Source organism: Molothrus aeneus, chromosome Z, assembly GCF_037042795.1.
Source record: "Molothrus aeneus isolate 106 chromosome Z, BPBGC_Maene_1.0, whole genome shotgun sequence".
Taxonomy (NCBI): Eukaryota; Metazoa; Chordata; class Aves; order Passeriformes; family Icteridae; genus Molothrus; species Molothrus aeneus.
This window is the reverse complement of record NC_089680.1, coordinates 6,435,939-6,453,277: the sequence shown is the minus strand read 5'-3', so window position 1 is coordinate 6,453,277 and position 17,339 is coordinate 6,435,939. Positions and strand designations below refer to the sequence as shown.

Here is a 17,339-nt window from a genome sequence, read left to right as displayed (position 1 = left end):
CTTCACTGAGGTTAAATTGTGCCTGACTTATTTCATGGCCTTCTACAGCTGGGTGAGAGCCCTGGTGGATAAGGGAAGAGTGACTGACATCATCTACCTGGACTTGCACAAAGCAATGGACAGTGACCCAGAGAACCTCTTTGTCTAGACTGCAGAGCCATGGGTTTGACAGATGGGCCACTCACTCAGTGGATTAGGATTGGGCTGAATGGTTGCACTGAAGGACCTGAGTCCTCTCAGTGTCCAGCTGAAGAGCAGTCATGGGTGGCATTCCTCCAGATGAATATTGGGACCACCACTGGTTGACGAAAGGAGGATTTTACATGAAAATATTGGTGTGTGGTGTCCCAGGACACACCCCAAAGCTCTGCCTGCCCATGTGGAGAGGGGTATTGTGCAGAGTTTGTTCTAGTGACTCCCCTTCCCAGGACTGTCCCTGTGTCCTGATGACTCCCTGGCCCTCTGGGTTGGGATGGGATGCCAGTCTGATCAGTTCATCCATGCCTACAGGACCTACATGCTCAGTCAGAGCCATCCTCTGTCGTCAGTGGGAGCTGCTGGACAGAGGGTGCTGCTTGATTCAGGTCAGTTTTCAGAACTTCCACATGAGGAAGACTACTGTGAAAACTGCCTTTCCTTGTGTTTGGGTTGATACCAGCCTTTTTGAGCAAATCACAGTGACAAAGGGTAACCTGTGGAATCTGGAGGCTCCATGTATTTGCTGACATATTACCTTATTCTATATTTTTCTTTTTCTTATATGATGAAAGAGCTTTTACATTAGGACTTAATCTAACCCTAACCCTAACCCTAACCTAACTTTGAAGTCTTCCTTTCATCTCTTTTAGCAGTGGGCATGCCTATAGGCCAAATACCTCCATCCTCTCTGCAAAGAGTTTGGGAGAATTGGTTTAATCCTGCCAAGAGCTCAGACATGCAATAATGTCTTCTTTGGTCCTGGCCCTGCATTAAGGTTCATAACAGGCATCTCCTTGTCCTAAACTCTGGGGAACAAACAGGCCAAAGCAGTAGAAACTAGTTTTCTACAATAGTAGAGGGCAGAAATTCCATGCAGGTACCCTTCTGGATTCTCCTTCATCCCCATTGACAAAGAAGACTCACAGACAAATGACTTTTGCCATAGGCTCCATGGAGTGGCACCAAAAATTAGGCTGCACAATGTCCCCATGGGTTTAGTGCTCTGCTGACTGTGAGAAGTGATGAGTTTTTTCCTGATGTGTGGCCATCCACACGTGCGTGGGAGGACCTCTCTGCCAGAAGGCAATTTTACAGAACTTGCATTGAAAGTCAAAGCCTGCAATTATAAGGAGTGGCTGAACTTAAAAGAGAGATGTAGAACACCCAAGCACGCACTCGGATTTATCATATTGAAGGAACATAGTCCTTTTTCTATGCAGTTGCACTTTTTGATAAACGGCCTACATTAGGGTACCTCAAAGGTGCTCTGCATCATTAATTACTAGGGTATATGCTGAAGAGGAAGTTAATGAAACTTATCTCTTGCATGGAAGTGAGAAATCTTACTACCTGATGATTCCTGATGGAAGAAGATGTTTCTGAAACCACAGGTGCAACCTTGTACAGGTAATAATAACACAACACTCAGGGGAGTCTTTTATATCTGAGGATGTCATTTTTCTTTTTGATTTATAGGATACTAATGGCTTTTCTCCTTTTCTTCCTTTTTTTTTTTTGAGCCAAGAGCTATGGTAAAAATCAACTGATGACGCTCAGATTCAGAGAGTAAAAAAGAAAAGAAAACAAAACAGAACAAAATGGGACAAATAAGAGTCCCTCTGGGAGGAATGCCAGCCGCTAGTTTTGCTATTATTATACTGGAGAATCTTATAAAACTCTAGCCATTAATAACGGGCTCTGCCAGATATTGATAATTTATTCAAATTGTAGGTCTGGATTTGAGGGAGCAGATGTTCTTCATGCAGACACTTTCAGAAAACGAATTCCAAAGAAACAAAATAGCATTCCATGCTATCAGTAGAGAAGAAAGGCAGTATTTTAGTGTGCAGTAAACATCTGGACTGCCTTCTATTTTTATTGCCTCTCTCGCCCCTGTTCTCTCCTACCCGTATACCCTTACCGCTGGATGATTCTGTTGCTCTCCTTCTTAGATGTCAAATAAATAAATAAATGCTCTGCTTAACCTCCTGCCTGTGTCAGAATAGATAATGACAGATTTCGCTAGGAGTAATGGGACCTGACCAACCTCAAACCACTTTGAGCAGGAGCAAAGCCTCCAAGCAAGCCTCCTATTAGGAAAAGTAAAAATTAATTTTGATTGAGAACAATTTTTTTTTCCTGGTCATTTCAGTGTTTTGATGATGCTTTACCCAATATGGAGCTTCGTTCTACCCTCCAGCAAATTCACAGCTGTTCCCACTTTCTTTCTCTCTCTCTCTGCCTTGCTAGGTTGGAGGAAGGCTGAGTATTCATAACCCCAAAATCTCACTGTCACAGATGGTCCAAATTGAAGCAAGCTGTTCTATCACCTTCTCCAGTTGTTGGCTGCTCCATTTGAAACCACCCTCGACATGGTGCAACAGAATGTGCTGTGTGTCCAAAAACTGTTAAACATATTTCCTTGGGCACAGTGACAACAGTTGATGAACACTAAACTGCAATGCTTGCTACCAGTGGTCCTGTTCTCTCCAAAAAAGAAGCTAATCTCTAGGACCAGATCCAGAGGTTGTAGTGAGATCATGTTGGCTAGATCTTATCCCTGGGAGATCACTTTGCTTTCTGCTGATCTGTGTGGTTCTGCACTGTTTGGAAACATAAGTAGGTCCAAGACTGCCAGGGGAGTTAGGACGGTGGTCTAATTTTCAGCTCTTTGCAAATGACTGTACAGAATTACATTCCCAACCAGTCCCATTTTACAATTCCCATCCATTTCCAGCTAATCTCATGCAATAACTTGTCTTCCAACTGGTTGCACGTTGCCATCTGTCTCTGCTCCTGACTGATCCCAAGTTGCCATCTGCCCTGGCTGGCCTTTTTTTAGCTATACCCCATTTGGAGAGGTACATAAGGGATGATGATGAAGGATATCAGTCCTTCAGATTGTCTGTCCAACCCTCTGATGGACACATGGCTTTTCACAGCCTGTGGAGGCACAACCCTCCACGCCACACATGCAGCCTCCCTCTTTGCACTAACTGCTACAAAGGAGTGCGTGCCAACAAAGGGAACCAAAAAAGATTAGTCTAGGGATCTACATAACAGGATGTGGGAAGGACAAGGAAAAGAATAGTCACAAGCAATTTATTTGCAAAGGGTATGCAGATGCAGTTGTGGGTCAATACACATGGAAAATAACCTTAAAACTAGTTGTGCCCCTCTGTTTGCTCCCTGCTTCTATGCCCATTGTCTGCAGTGACAGGCATTGAGGGAAGGCTCTTGCGTGGCAGGAGCCTAAAAGTGATCATATCTAATTTCCCTTCAAAGCTTGAGTTATGGCTTTTGAGACCTTTTCATGAAGAACTCGCACTCCTTCTGAGGCTGTCACTCTTGGAAGTATTTTCCTTTTGTGAGAGAAACAGAGCGTAGCTGTTGCAACATTCCTCTGGGGTAAATTGTCTCCTTTTTGTCTTCCCTATGTTTAGGTGACAGCAAAAACCTCCAAGTTTCACTCTGATGGTGACAGCACTTCACAGTTCAATAGTAGAAGGGGAATGGAGTCATCAGTTCACTTCCCATCCTTTGCAATGTTGCCTTGGCCTCTAGTGCTGCACTTCCCATGCATGACGTACGGAAATGACTGGAAGAATCAGAGCCTAAAAAGTGTCTTCTAATTTTTCCTATGCCCAGTTACCAGCTGCCACTAACTTTGCAAACTTTATTGACTACTGCTGTGTCTGGTGCTAAGTATCTTCAGACTTCATTCCAAGTAATAGGAAAAAAAAAACCGAGGGGCAATCAGCTAGTTCCATGATGAATGAAGCCCATGTCACTCAGAGAAAATGAATATTTCTTTGCAATAATGACCAGATGGTAGCAAGACTCAGATCCAAATTAAAACATGCATGATAAATGCCAAGAAAACACAGAAAGACAAAAACCCAACCTGGAGTGAAATCTCTCTATAAATCTTTCCCCCCTACAACACAGGCACTTCTAATGGGAATTAAATTATTAAGAGATGTTGCAAGGAGAATACAAATGTGAGACTCTTCCTCCTTCTTGGAACTTTTTGAAAGAGTATTTCAGCACAGCCAGCTGGCTTTTCTTCTCCATATGAGAGAGCACTGGGCTGAATAGGATCTTTTCATGTAGAAGCACAGGCAAAATACTAATCCAGAAAATAAATTATACATTGGAGTTGGCATAGAAATAGCATATATTTTGCCTTCTCTAGAGTTGACCTATGGAACTCCTTGCTGCAAGAAATTATTGCAGCTGAAGGTCTTTGAGGACTTAGAAAGGGGAGAGTATTCATAACTACATGATCTTTAGGTCCCTTTCAACCCAAACCATTTTATGATTCTCTGATTCTCTGATTCCCTGATTTGCAAATAGTAATAGCATTCAAATTATACTTAACAGAGAAAATGCTGAGAGTGGTTTTACAATATCTTATTTCCAGGTGGACAGTAAAAGTAAATTACTGATGTTAGAAAGGAATGTTGTTATGAAAAATGTAAAGTCTGCAATTTTTTGTCTGATATTTTCATGAGATATATGATATTTGAAGTGCTATGATCATGACAAAGAACAACAAACAGTGCTGGAGCTGAGCTAATATGGCATTTGCAGAGATATTTGAAGGAAGTCTGTGTTTTGGCATCCTCCTCTATGTCTTTTAGGTGAGCCAAACCTAGCCCTTCACTGTCCAAAAAAGCAATACCCTCAGAAGCTTTATTTTTTAACTTCCTGTTCCATGATCCCTTCTATGTCCCCTTCCTTCTATCCACAGATCTCATGGTGACATGAAATAGATGGTCTCTCAGGGGGCTGTCTGGCCTCTCCCTGTCAGCATTGACACCTTTTCCCAGCACTAAGTTAATGAGAAATATTAAATTACAGAGGTGCACACACACTTTAGGAAGAAACATGGTGTTTGATCCCGCCAAACTGCCAAGCTCTACTTAAAACTGATAAAAAATGTTCTTCCCCAGCAAGATGTGATTAGCTTTTATACCTGTGCAGATTGTACAAACACACAGGAGGGAGCTTTTAAATATCATTGATTTGCCTATTTGAAATTATTAATTTCAAATTCGGCTGGAACAACCTTTGCTAAATTACACTGTGCCAGTGGGAGTTAGAGGACCCACAAGTCTAAACTTAACTTTAGAATGGAAGGAGGGAGGGCTAAAGAAGAAGGGAAAAAAAAAACCTGAAACAACTAAAAGTCCATTTAAACTCAGTAGGTTTCCAGTTAATTACATTTTCACACCTATCTCAGTAGTTACAGATGTATTTATAATGTATGCCTGCCTCTGTGGTTACTGAATACTGCATTCTCCACGGACTCTAAGAGCCAGGATTTCTTTCCTACATCTAAAAGACCTTCCGTTTTAATTGCAGTCACATCCAAGTACTGTCTGGGTTCAATTGTAATGGCTCAAAGTAATTTTCTTCACTTCCCATTTCCCCCCTTCTTTCCCCCTCCCCTCTACTCCCCTCTCCCCACATAAAAGGAACAGCTGGATTTCCTGTGGGGAGACATCACTGGTGTCTGGAGAAGCATATATCCACCCTTTGACTGTGCAGTGGGATAGATGGACTCAACTACTCACCACAACAGTCCCTCCCCATCCTCAAACATACCTCAGCTCTTTTGGACGGGGATACACTAATTCATCCCCTCCACAACTCCTTTTCAGGATGAGAATGCACCCTTTCCTCTCTAACGAATTTCTCTTCTTAAACCTTGCCTGAGGTAGAACCTGGGATCTGCTCTCCAGGTTGTAGGTCCCACAAAAGGAGCCACAGCTGAGATTCAGCCTTATAGCTCCTAGCCACAACTCGTGTCCCACTGCTCTGCAGAGAGAAACATGCTCCTCCACAAGTCAATTGCTCTGTCTTTTTTTCAAGGAGATGAATTGCCACCTGGAGTAACTTTTCCCCTCTGCTGGCTTTTAAAGGAGCCATAGGTGACTAGCTCAGTCCCGAATAAACTTTCACAATACAATAATTAAAGCAGAACTTAAGAGTCTTGTCATGGCCATTTGACAAAGCTCTCACTGAGGGAAAGACTCAATGTGAGCGCACCTCGGTTTTACTGAGCCCTCTCGGTACCCTCTGCAAAGGGTTCCTACACTTTTGAGGTACTGGAGCAAGGAGTGGAGACAGACAGCTAGGTATTCAGCAGGTTGTCTCCATTCCATTATTCCTTCCTGTGGAATGACCAACTTTTTGTGAGCTTGACCCCTTGGGCCAGAAGTCCCCATCTCCTGAGAAGCACTGGAGGTGAACCCTATTATTGCACTCCTTAGCCTGTATTCCTTTCACCTCTCCAAATATCCTGCATATTCACCTGCACCTATATGAGCAACAACTTCCCCCTGGAGTAAGAGACACTGAATGACAGTGTCAGGTCTGAAACAGTGCAGAAGTTTCTCAAGGGCTTTATAGAAGCAGCTCACACGCACACACACAAAAAAAAAATAGTTAATCACAGACTGCAGACATTCTTTAGTTGTAGAACTAGGGACACTTCCTCATCATGCCTTCTCTACTGTACACCCCAAGAGCAGACATAGAGGCAGACTTCAAAAATAAAACCAGTGAAACAAAAGTGGTTGTGCACTTAAATTTGTCCCCTTCAGAAGAAAATGTCAGAAGAGGCTCACTGGAGAGAAACTGGTCATAGTACTTAATGCGTGACTGGAGGGCTCTCTAGCATGCTGGTGCTGAGGATGGGATGACAACCTATTTGGAACAGAACAGCACTCAGGAGATTATTCACAGCTGCAGCATAAACAGTGAAAATTTACTAAAGTATATAGACCACCCAAGCATGCAGTAAATGAACTTCACAGTAATGGAATTGCCATATCCCCCTGAATTGTACCTGCATGTAAGGCTACCCTGCTGTTTCATAAGCAAATTCAGACTGGATGGTAGATGCCCAAGTGATTAGAATACAAGCCATAGTGAGAAGATAAACCATCTAAGTTGATAAGGATAGTGTAGACTGCTCTGACAGAGCAAAACCAGTGTGAGCATTCAAGGAGACAAATGGGTTTTAGAAGCATGGCAATAGCTAAGGTTTGCAGAAACACTCACTTGAAGTAGTATCATACTATCTGGAACACTAATCTGTGATTGCTGTAAAAGGCAGCTTCTCATCTGGTGTCAATCATCACAGATCCATTGATGCCAGCCTCTTTCCTTAGTAGTGTAATGCGCTGTTTCTTTGCTAATAGAACACGATATAATTCCAGACTTTTAAAAACTTCACTGGAGTTACATGACTTCCACAAAGTGAGGGTTAGGTTGACAGCCTTATGCTGCAACATACAGGGGGAGGCAGTGTTAAGATGACAGAAGCCACCTTAACCTCCTTCCCTGATGTCTGAGTGTTTGGCTGCACAGCCACAGCACTACTACGGTGAGATGCTCTCACAAAACACATCACCCCCTCCCAACCATTTCCATCTGCAGTCCTCTCCCTGCGTCTTGCAGAGCCTTATGAACACAGCTGAATCCAGCCTTCCTGCCCAGCTATCACAGCTGATCAGTGGGTGGCAAAACTGATGCCGTAAGATGTTGGCTGGTTCACAGACATCACACAGGTTTACCTCTTTTTCTTACTGATTTTTCACTTTCTTCCTGATCACACTTTTATCAGCAGCAGTCAGCATGAAGCCAGAGCCAGCAGCTTGTTGTTCATAAGCTGAGGGAGGTCAAAACACCATGGCCATCTCGTTGTCCAAGGAGGCAGTTTGGGCTCAGGTGTTTTGCTTTTGTCCTCCCTGTTGTTTTGTTAGTGATGTAGACTGGCCCACTGCCAGCCCTGACCAGCTAGCACTCACAGTCAATACCTGGGCATGGTTTGGGGTGTACCCCAAGCCAGGAACCTTTCCCAGAAGAGAAAATGGATGATGCCATCTGGCTTTAGGGAGAGGAATATTACTAGAAGTGTGGGCATGAGTCATGCTGGTTCACTTGCCTGCAGAGCAAGCCTGTTGCAAGAGCAGACATCCTTCTCCCGGCATGAACATCACTGTAGGGACTTCACCTTTTTAGCTAGAGTTGTTTCAGTGAAGCACCTCTACTAAGACATAGGGAGAAGTCCTGCACAGAGTGATTTGCAAGGGGGAGGTGCCTCTTGATGCCGAGAGCATCCTGCTTCTGAGATGCTGCTCAGCCAAGGGGTTGGATTTTGGTGTCTCTGCTGCCAGCTCACAGCTCCTGGGTGATGAGGCCAGGAGTGGCTGAGCAGGATGGGCTCCCCCTTGGAGGACAGGGCTCAGCCACTGTCCTTGGCTTTGAGTGCTTACTCAGCAGAGGAGGGGAATGTGAGGTGGGAAAAGACAGCAAGGCGGGAAAGCAAAAATAAACCCTACCAAACCAAACAAAAATGTTTTCAGTTCCAGTCAGGAAAAGAAAGATTGAAAATGACATCAAGTCAGCTCTCATTGATTCTCTTTTGTTATAACCATTATATAGAGCCTTCCAATCCCTAATATTCTCTGGGCTGGCAAACACTATCTGAGCATCTTAACCCAGAGTCTCTGGGCCACCCTCTCCATCTTCTCCTTTAAAATTATTATTATTACTATTATTATTTTTTCCTCATTGTTTTTAAATCACTCTCTATATAACAGTTGCTTTTCACATTAAATAACATCAGATGAGAGCTCAACACAGTCAGAAGAATGAAACTGTCATCTCTAATTTGCCTGGCAGAAGCCGCGTTGACAAGAAGTTGTCTGTGGTTATTTAGAAATAAAATAATGCTCTGAGGAGAAGTGCAGAAACTTAATAGGACTTTAAAAACAACAGGAGCCATGGGGACTGCAGATGGTTCCTAGGCCTAAGGACTAAATAAACAATGATTTTATAGGCAAGAATGTAGCCTAGGGGAGATGGCCTCTAAAGAGATGTTCACACATATTGTGTCCAACATCATTAGACTGCCCGGTGGGAGCAAACGTTCGGCAGTTAAAGACATTTTGAAAAGGAAAAATCAGCCTCAAAAGATGCTTTAAATGAACAGGAGGTGGAAGAGCAAGCCGTCTAAAGAACTTCGCGCAGCTAAATGACTCACCAAACATCTGTCTCAGGGACCAATAATTTGAAACTGATTGACTTACTGGGTATAAAATATATAGATAAATGTAGAGGAAAAAGAAAAGTAAAAAACATCCAAAGGGGAAGGTGGGATTTGCTGCAGGAAAACAAGAGGTGGAGGTTGTTGAGGAAGGGGGGATTGGGAGGGGGAGATGGGAGATTCATAAATAAGTAGCAATAAAGGCAGCAGGGATGAGCTCTTTCAAAGGTCCAGAACACGGCTCGTATTCTCTCTCTCTCTCTCAGGTTTCATTTAAGCCTGGAACATGAGTGCAGAGAATATAAAAAAAAAAAAAAAGACAATCTGATATTCACTGATTGAAAAAGCAAACACAGGGACCAGCTTTGAAAGGGATCCAGTGCTGCGATTTTGAAAATAAGGGCCTTGAAACAGCAAGTGCAATCTTCTACCCAGGGCTGCTAAACCCTTTCTGTCAAACCATTTACATTTATAAGGCCTTCAATCATATAATGGTTTTATTTTTTTCCCGTTTCCCCACTTCCCACCTCCCACCCCACCTCCTTTCTCCCTCTCTTTTCTGCAGAACGTTAATTTCAGACTCACTCTTTTGTTACACCTGTTTGCAAGTGGGTATTTTGCAGTTAACTTCAGCTGGCCTCTTCATATTTATGGCTTTCAAGAAAGGCAGAAGGTGGGTGAGGGAGTGAGCCAAGAAAGGCTTTTTGTGAAGAATGTGGTAAATTTTGCATCTAGCATTTTTTGGCTGGAGGTTTTGCTGCAAAGAAAGGGATGTTGATGTTGCAGCTGCTGCTGGAGAGACCTTTTTCTGCCATGGATTGAGAAGAACAGTGAAATCCCTATTGTGTTAAAGCCAAATCCTTATTTTTGTATCTCAACAGCTGTATATACAAATCTGTTAGATTCCACACATTTTCTTGTATTAATTACCTGGGAATAAGATTACATTTCTGAAATAACAAATTCTATTGTAATGGGAAAGAACACATTTTTTCCTTTGCCACCAATGTCAAAATAAAACATTTTGACAATTTTATGAGATTTTTCTCTGGATTTTTTTTTGCCCCCCAGATGAAAGACAGTGTTTTCAATGATCTGGCATTTCCTAGCAAACTCAGTAACAACAGAAGCCAACCCAAGACAAACAAAATACAATTTAATTGAAAATTCCCAACTGTCGCACTGGACAAGGTCTGCTTTTGCTATCCAATCTTACTTTTCAGCCTTCTTTTGGAGTTGGCAGTTTAATTGATGTGAACCAGGTTGACCTGCTTTTTTTGCTCATCTGAGGATACTTGGATCGTATTCTGTGTCCCTTGAAGCAGTAGAAAAATAGCACCAGTGCTCTTGAAACTAACAGGATGCTCATCACCTTGGGTTTGTAAGACGAACACCAGATAAAGAGAATCAATAATCTATCTCAGAGCAGCAAAAACATCAGAGCAAGCCCTTCCACACAACCCTCAAAGGCTCACAGTGAGTCACCATCAGCAAATGCGGATCTTGTTTGTGCCTCTCGCTCTCAGGATAACACGCTAGAAATAACACTGCTATTTAGATCTTGCCTTGCATTTGTAGGAGGGAAACAAACCTCTCAAAGCTCTTGGCAAATGTAGTTGAAGCATCACTAGTCCCATTTTGCAGGCCGGGTGAAAGTGTGATCCTCAGAAAGGGTCTGTGAGTCAAGCTGGAGACCCCCCATGAGCAGCTCAGTGCCCCGGCACCCCCACACCCCCTCATCACCACAGCCATCAGTGAGGATGCCAGCCTTGGCCAGGGGCATTTAGGGTGGGCAGCCATTTCAAACCCTCATTTCCACAAATCCTCCATTCCCAGGGGCCAGCTTTAACCATGCCAAGACAGAAAGGGTGATTCCTAACAGCAAAGGTCCAAAACATCTCTGTAGAGGAAGCAAACAGTTGTTCCTGATTGAAATGGGCACTGAGGAGCAAGCTTGGCTCTGCCCCTACTGCTCAGCCACCATCTCTGCATGTGACCTTCATCACCCCACCTAAACCAGTGTTTTCAAATGTGGGTCCCTGAAATGAAATGTCTGAGTCCTTACTCAGACATCAGAATAGTTGGCCATCATCTCAAAGTTGCTAAGCAACCATTGCTCGTATTGGAGCAAACACGCAGTGATACCACCTCTGGCAAGCATCCCTCTGGTCCCTAAATGCTGCAGACTTTTGCTGCCTTTAAGCACCTGAGGGTGAACTTTCTGACCCTAAAGTCCTTGTGCCTCAGTCCTCCCTTCTATGAAGTAGTGTTGCACCTCACTGAGTGTGGGCAGGCAGCTGAACTGCAGCTTGTCTGCAAAACACCCGACTGCGCGGGTGAAAGAAACTGCAGCAGGAAACAGGCGAAACAGGAAGGGAAAGCAGGCAAGAGCAAGCGAAAGCCCTGACACACAACAATACAACACTGAAGCGGTGCAGTGCGCAAGTAGCTCTCTCTTTTTCTGTGTCTGTGATATATAATTAAATACTCGTATTGGTGACTGGCACCTCACAGATAAAACCCTGCTAAATTCATGTGCTGGTGCAGACTCCTATAAACAGGTGTTTGGAAAGCCACATATAGGGTCTGGGGTGGGGATGTGGAGGCTCACAAGCAGCTAAGAAATGACAAAGAACTTCTGGTGTGAGAGTGACCACTCTGGGGTCTGGCTAAAAGGTTTGTTTGTGGCTGGGCAGGCAGACTGACCAAAATGCAGTGTGCTAAGGGAATTGGTATCTGAGAGAGGGAGGGTGGCCCCCAGACTGCTTTTGGGCATGTATGAGGGTGGGTAAACAAGAATGCACTTGTCTGTCACCCTAAACACCTGTCTGAGGATCAAAGTGGTTGTGGTCTAGACTTGGGTGACACAAAGTGCTCCATGTTGGTTGGCCTCAGTGATTCTCACAGTGAGAGAGGTCCCAGCAACAATTAATTTAACCAGAAAGTTAGGTCAGACCAGGAATCTGGTCACTTTTCATCTCCTGAAATTCAACCTCCTGAATAAAGCAAAATTAAATATTTCACCCATCAGCTTCTATGTGCAAATGGTTTGCCTCTCTTCTGGAGAACATTTAATGGCAAATTTTGTCCATGGTTTCTTCTGCTCTCCCCATGGCTTCCACAGAAATCAGTCAAGAGGATCTCACAAAACCAGCTATGAGGTCAAATCCTGTCTCTCACAAAACCATCTCTGAGGTCAAATCCTTTCTTCGTCAGTATTTCATTGGGTTAGGAGAGGGAAAATGCTCCATGGTTCAGATCAAGAAGAACCTCAGTTAAACTAGAAACAATGATGAGGAACAGGAATTTAGAGTCTGCTCCACATCTGCTGGGTGAGGCTGAGGATGGTGGTGTCTGGTGTGAAGAAGGAACATGGCATACAGTGCATAGCCTGATGCACCATGGTCAGTAACAGGGAAGAAGACAAGGAAGTGTGACAAGAAATAAAATAGGATAAGGAACATAATTAGGGATATTTTTATGGCCCAAAGAAGAATTGAAACACTTGAATTTTGTCCATCCCAGATTTCCTGGACATTTCAGAGGGATTCCTGTTGCCTTTCTCATTCAGGATTTTTTCATAAACTCAAATATTCCTTCATTGTTATTACTATTGTCTGTCTACCTTTGCCATGTAGGCCTTAAACAGAATTTAAGAGGTCTAAATAAATTAATTCACCACTATTTTGAAAATACCAGATGTAAAGGAGAAACTGAGCTTGGTGGAAGAAATTTGGGCAAATTCTTATTGTCTGCAGATTCCAAGGCAGGAATGTTCAGTTGCTTTTTTGTGTGTGTGTGTAGCTCTCTGGCCTGACCCCAGTCTTCCCCTCCCCTCTCTTCTAGAAAATAAATTAGGAGAGATTGTGATGAGCAGGGACAGGAGGAAGCTGTGACATGTAAAATGGCAGTCTCTGCCAGGCTGTGCTGCACAAACAACCCCCCTCCCTCCAGAGCTTGTGAAGGGGACAAAAGTGGGAAGAGAGAAAGCAGGAGCTATAAGCAGCCTGGCTATTTTGAGGTTCTGTTCCAGGCGAAACTGGTACTAAATTATTTACCAACCAATTGTGTGAAGGACTCAAATCCAGAGGCATCCACATGCGGCACTCATAACCTACTAACTGCATTAACTCAGCCGAGGATTAAGGGAGATTTGAATCAAAGTAATGGGAAAGATATCATGTGCTGAAGTATTTAGATGTAGTCACTTTTCATGCTGCCTTGATGCCTAGGGACTCATCTTCCCCCTTCCCTGGCAAGTGGCCTCAGCCAGCTACTAACCATTGGTGCTGACAGCTTCCAGCTCAGCCAAGCTTCCATTTTGGAGATGGAATTTGCAGAGATGCAGCTGGGTCCAGAAGGAAAAAAAGAAAAATAAAACCAAAAAATTCAAGCCAACAACAAAACCAAGAAAACAGACAAAGAGAAAGGAAACTGAAATAAACCCCCCCAGTGCTTTGGGGACTATTTGAATTAGTAGCAGGGGGCTGGCAATGGGAAGGGGAAGTCTGTTAAGGGTCTCCCAAGTTTTCCCAGATGATTCTGCTAACCAGCTGACATCTTTTACTGGATTACTGCCTGCTGGGATGGGGAAACGAATATGAATAATAATAAGGCAGAGAGCTGGAGCAGTTTATCTGTGAATGAGCAGCCAACTGCTGCAGTTCTGGGGACAGATACCCTTCCCCTGGACTGAGGGAGGAGGAGAAGGGAGGGGATCTTAGAATCTGGGAAAAAATAGGGGGATTGGTGCCTACCTTTCAGATGCCCTCCTGCATTTTACCAGTACTAGAGAGATGCTGCACAAAAGCAGGACTTAAAAGGTGTAAATTTAATAGTCTATCTCCAGTAATCATAGGCATACCAACACTGTGTGGTGAAGGGAAGAACTGAGCATGGGATCTCCCTTATCTTTGTTTTCTGCTCCAGAGCTCAGCCATGCTGAGGAAGAGCTATGGGAGTGAAACAGTGAGAGGTACAAGATGGAACAAATGCAGTACACAGAAGTCACAGAGGTAAGGATCAGGATTTAGGCCAATGCTGAGTTAACTGATAGACACCCTTAGCAAACTTTTTTTTGTTATTGTGCACAGGGGAAAGCCCAGCCTTTGTAATCAGGCAAAATCTCAATGCAGATGTAATGCAGAGGATCCTCAAATGGGTGTCAGAGAGCCTCTGGCTTTGAGAGTGAGGTTCATGCTGTGGATCACCACTCAGACACTGCATGGAGTGGTGTTTGGTGACAGTGGTGGTGGGCAGGAGAGATGTTTCTGCAGAGCCAGAACCCAGGACACGATCTGCTCCTGCACAGTTAAACCCTGAGAGTCATCAAATGCTCATCTCACATCTGGGCCTTCTGTTACAGTGAGAGGAGAGCTTTGGCAAAGACACTGAGGTCACATCTCTTCTGGGAATCTTACACTGGGATATTTTTAAGCTCTTTTTGAGCAGCAGCCACCTGAGACAGGTAGGACAAGGGAGCTCTGGTCAACAGTTCATCTGAAGGACACCAGTGCTGAGGATGCAGACCCGCACTCTGGAGCAGTAAGGGGTTGAGGGATGGAGCAGGCACCTCTCACTGAGCCATCTTTGCTGCAGCCTTTTTAAAGCTGAGCCTGAAATCTCCATTCACTCCCAATACCCTATGTAATGTGGAGTTTTTACGTGTCAGTCATCGTGACAGTTTCAAAGGGCAGTGTTTACTCTTGCTAGTAAAGAGGGTCAGGTTCAGGCCTTAATGATGGGAGAGGAAGGAACCAAGAATTTCATGCTGGGGTTGAAAGCTCCAAACATAACAACTGGTCTGGACTTCCCACAAATGCAATACTAAATGAAATCCAGTGGAAATTTCTATTAATTTTATCCTGCAAATGTTTCTTTTTCCTTTCTTGTGTGTCAACTCCACAAGACAGATCAATACATATCTCCTGTACTTTGCTTAATTTAGGAAACTAGGCATGGGCAGGAAGAAGAGGGGCATGGACTGGCACAGGAAGGTGCCAGGACTGACTGAAGTCCCAGGGGCTGGCCAGGTTCAGCTGCAAACAGGGTTGCCTGAGGGATGAGAGAGATGCACTGCCGTAATAGGGTGTAGGGAGAGCCACATCTGCACATTTACCCCAATAGACCCAGCAGCAGCCTCAACAACACATCTTCCAAACTGCCCAACAACCCTCAGCAGATCTTGCTGGAAAACTACAGTCTGTTCCTGTCTGTGTGAATGATTAATGCTATGGTCTTGCATGTGCAGACCAGGGCTCATCAATATCTTTGAATGGTGATGGTTCTCAAATGCTTCACCTAATTTCAATGAATTTGCAGACCCCATTTTGTTTTACTTGAGCCTGTCCCCCAAGGGCTTATGTTGTGCAGTTTCTCTGAAAATGTGTTTTGCTTTAGATCTGTGCTTTGGAGCTGGTTAACCACCTACTTAGCCTGTCATTTGGGAAATTTGGGGTTTTTTAAAATAGTCTTAAGTCTTATCAAAACATGAGTCCTAAATAAAATTCCTTCTGCTAACTACCAGTCATGGAGTCATTATTGGAAAGGGCAGCTGGTGGAGGATAGCAAAGCTGAGCTCAATGTTCTTATTCGGCGTGGACAGCTTTGTACTCAGTAGAAAAAAAAACAATCCAGAGTGTTTAAATTGTGTTTTCCTACATCTCAGCTTTCAGACTGATTAGAGTTTGACTTTCTTGTAGAGTGAAAAAATTAATTCAAAACCACACTGACCTTCTTTGTTTAATAATAATTATAATAACACTAAAAAAAAGTTATTTTTATGGGCATGTCTTAAACAAAAGGAAGCATTTAAAACTATGCAGGTGGCATTACACTCCTTTAAGCCAACACTGTATGAAAGCAAGGTCTAAACAAAATCCCAGTACTTTTAAGTAGAATAGACTCCTTATATACTTTAACTTTTAATCATCCTATCAAGCTGATTAAATAAACAAAAAAGTGGTAATTTGTATGGCTAAGGAAGCAGGGTGACAGGGAAATTTTAAACATATTCAAGGATTGGATGCGATGAAAAACCAAAAATTAGATGGAGAAGGAGAAACAGCTCTAAGTCAGTCCTCCCTTTGGACTACCCTGTTTCTATCTGACCTGTAGTCCCTTATTGTAAACAGACCCCAAATCTGCAAATGAAACAAAGTTTAATTCACACTGGAATTGAACTGTCTGTCTCCTCATTACTTGGGGTACTGGAGAGTGTGCAGAGGGGGGCAACAAAACTGGGGAAGGGAAGGTTCGCTTGGACATCAGGAAGAATTTTTTCATATAAAAATTGTCAAACATGCTTTCCTAGGAAAGCTCGGGAAAGTTCTGGAGTCACCATGCCTGGAGGTATTTAAAAGATGCATAGATGTGGTGTTCAGGGAAATGGTTTAATGGTGGAATTGGCTGTGCTGGGTTAACAGTTGAACTCAATGATTTTTAATTTTTTTTTAACCTAAACTAATTCTATGATTTTCTGAATCTTTTCTAGCACAATATCTGAAATACTGGACATAAACCCAGGGGAAAAAACCCAATCAGATCAGAATTCTTATTTCAATGTTTTTGTTATTTTTGGCCCGGGTCTAACCATCTCCAACACTGTTACAACTTGGAACAAGATCCAGTAAAAAACTCCTCTTCATATTATCAAATCTCCATCTGCTGTCAGATATCACTCTTTAATTTTGCTTTCACCTCTTGCACTTGAGAGTTACAATTTGAGTAACAAAAGCCATACAAAACACAGATGAATCATACAGGGAGGTTAGGGTGAACAGCTCTTGTGTTAGTCACAAAAGCCTGAAAAACGAGATGAATTATGTGCATACCAGTTGTTGGGAGAAGATTCATTGGACTGCTGGGCCTTGAGCTTGGTTAAAATCACACCCTTTTAAATCACCCTCAGATGTTTTCTGGTGCTGGAGAGAATTCACCAGAGAGCGACTGAGAGCACTGGGGTCTAGCCAGGCTCTGACATGGTCAGCAATACCACCTTGGAAAAGTCGTTTCCACCTCTGTGCCTTTGTTTCCTCTCTCATCTTCTCTGTACAGCCTGGCAGAATCTGCAGATCAAGAA

General features: G+C 43.4%; 1 protein-coding gene across 17 annotated transcripts in view; it reads right to left on the bottom strand.

Moving 5' to 3' along the window:
* The window catches only part of CELF4 (CUGBP Elav-like family member 4), a 712,394-nt gene that overhangs the window by 270,092 nt on the left and 424,963 nt on the right, over positions 1 to 17,339 (bottom strand). The window lies entirely within an intron of this gene.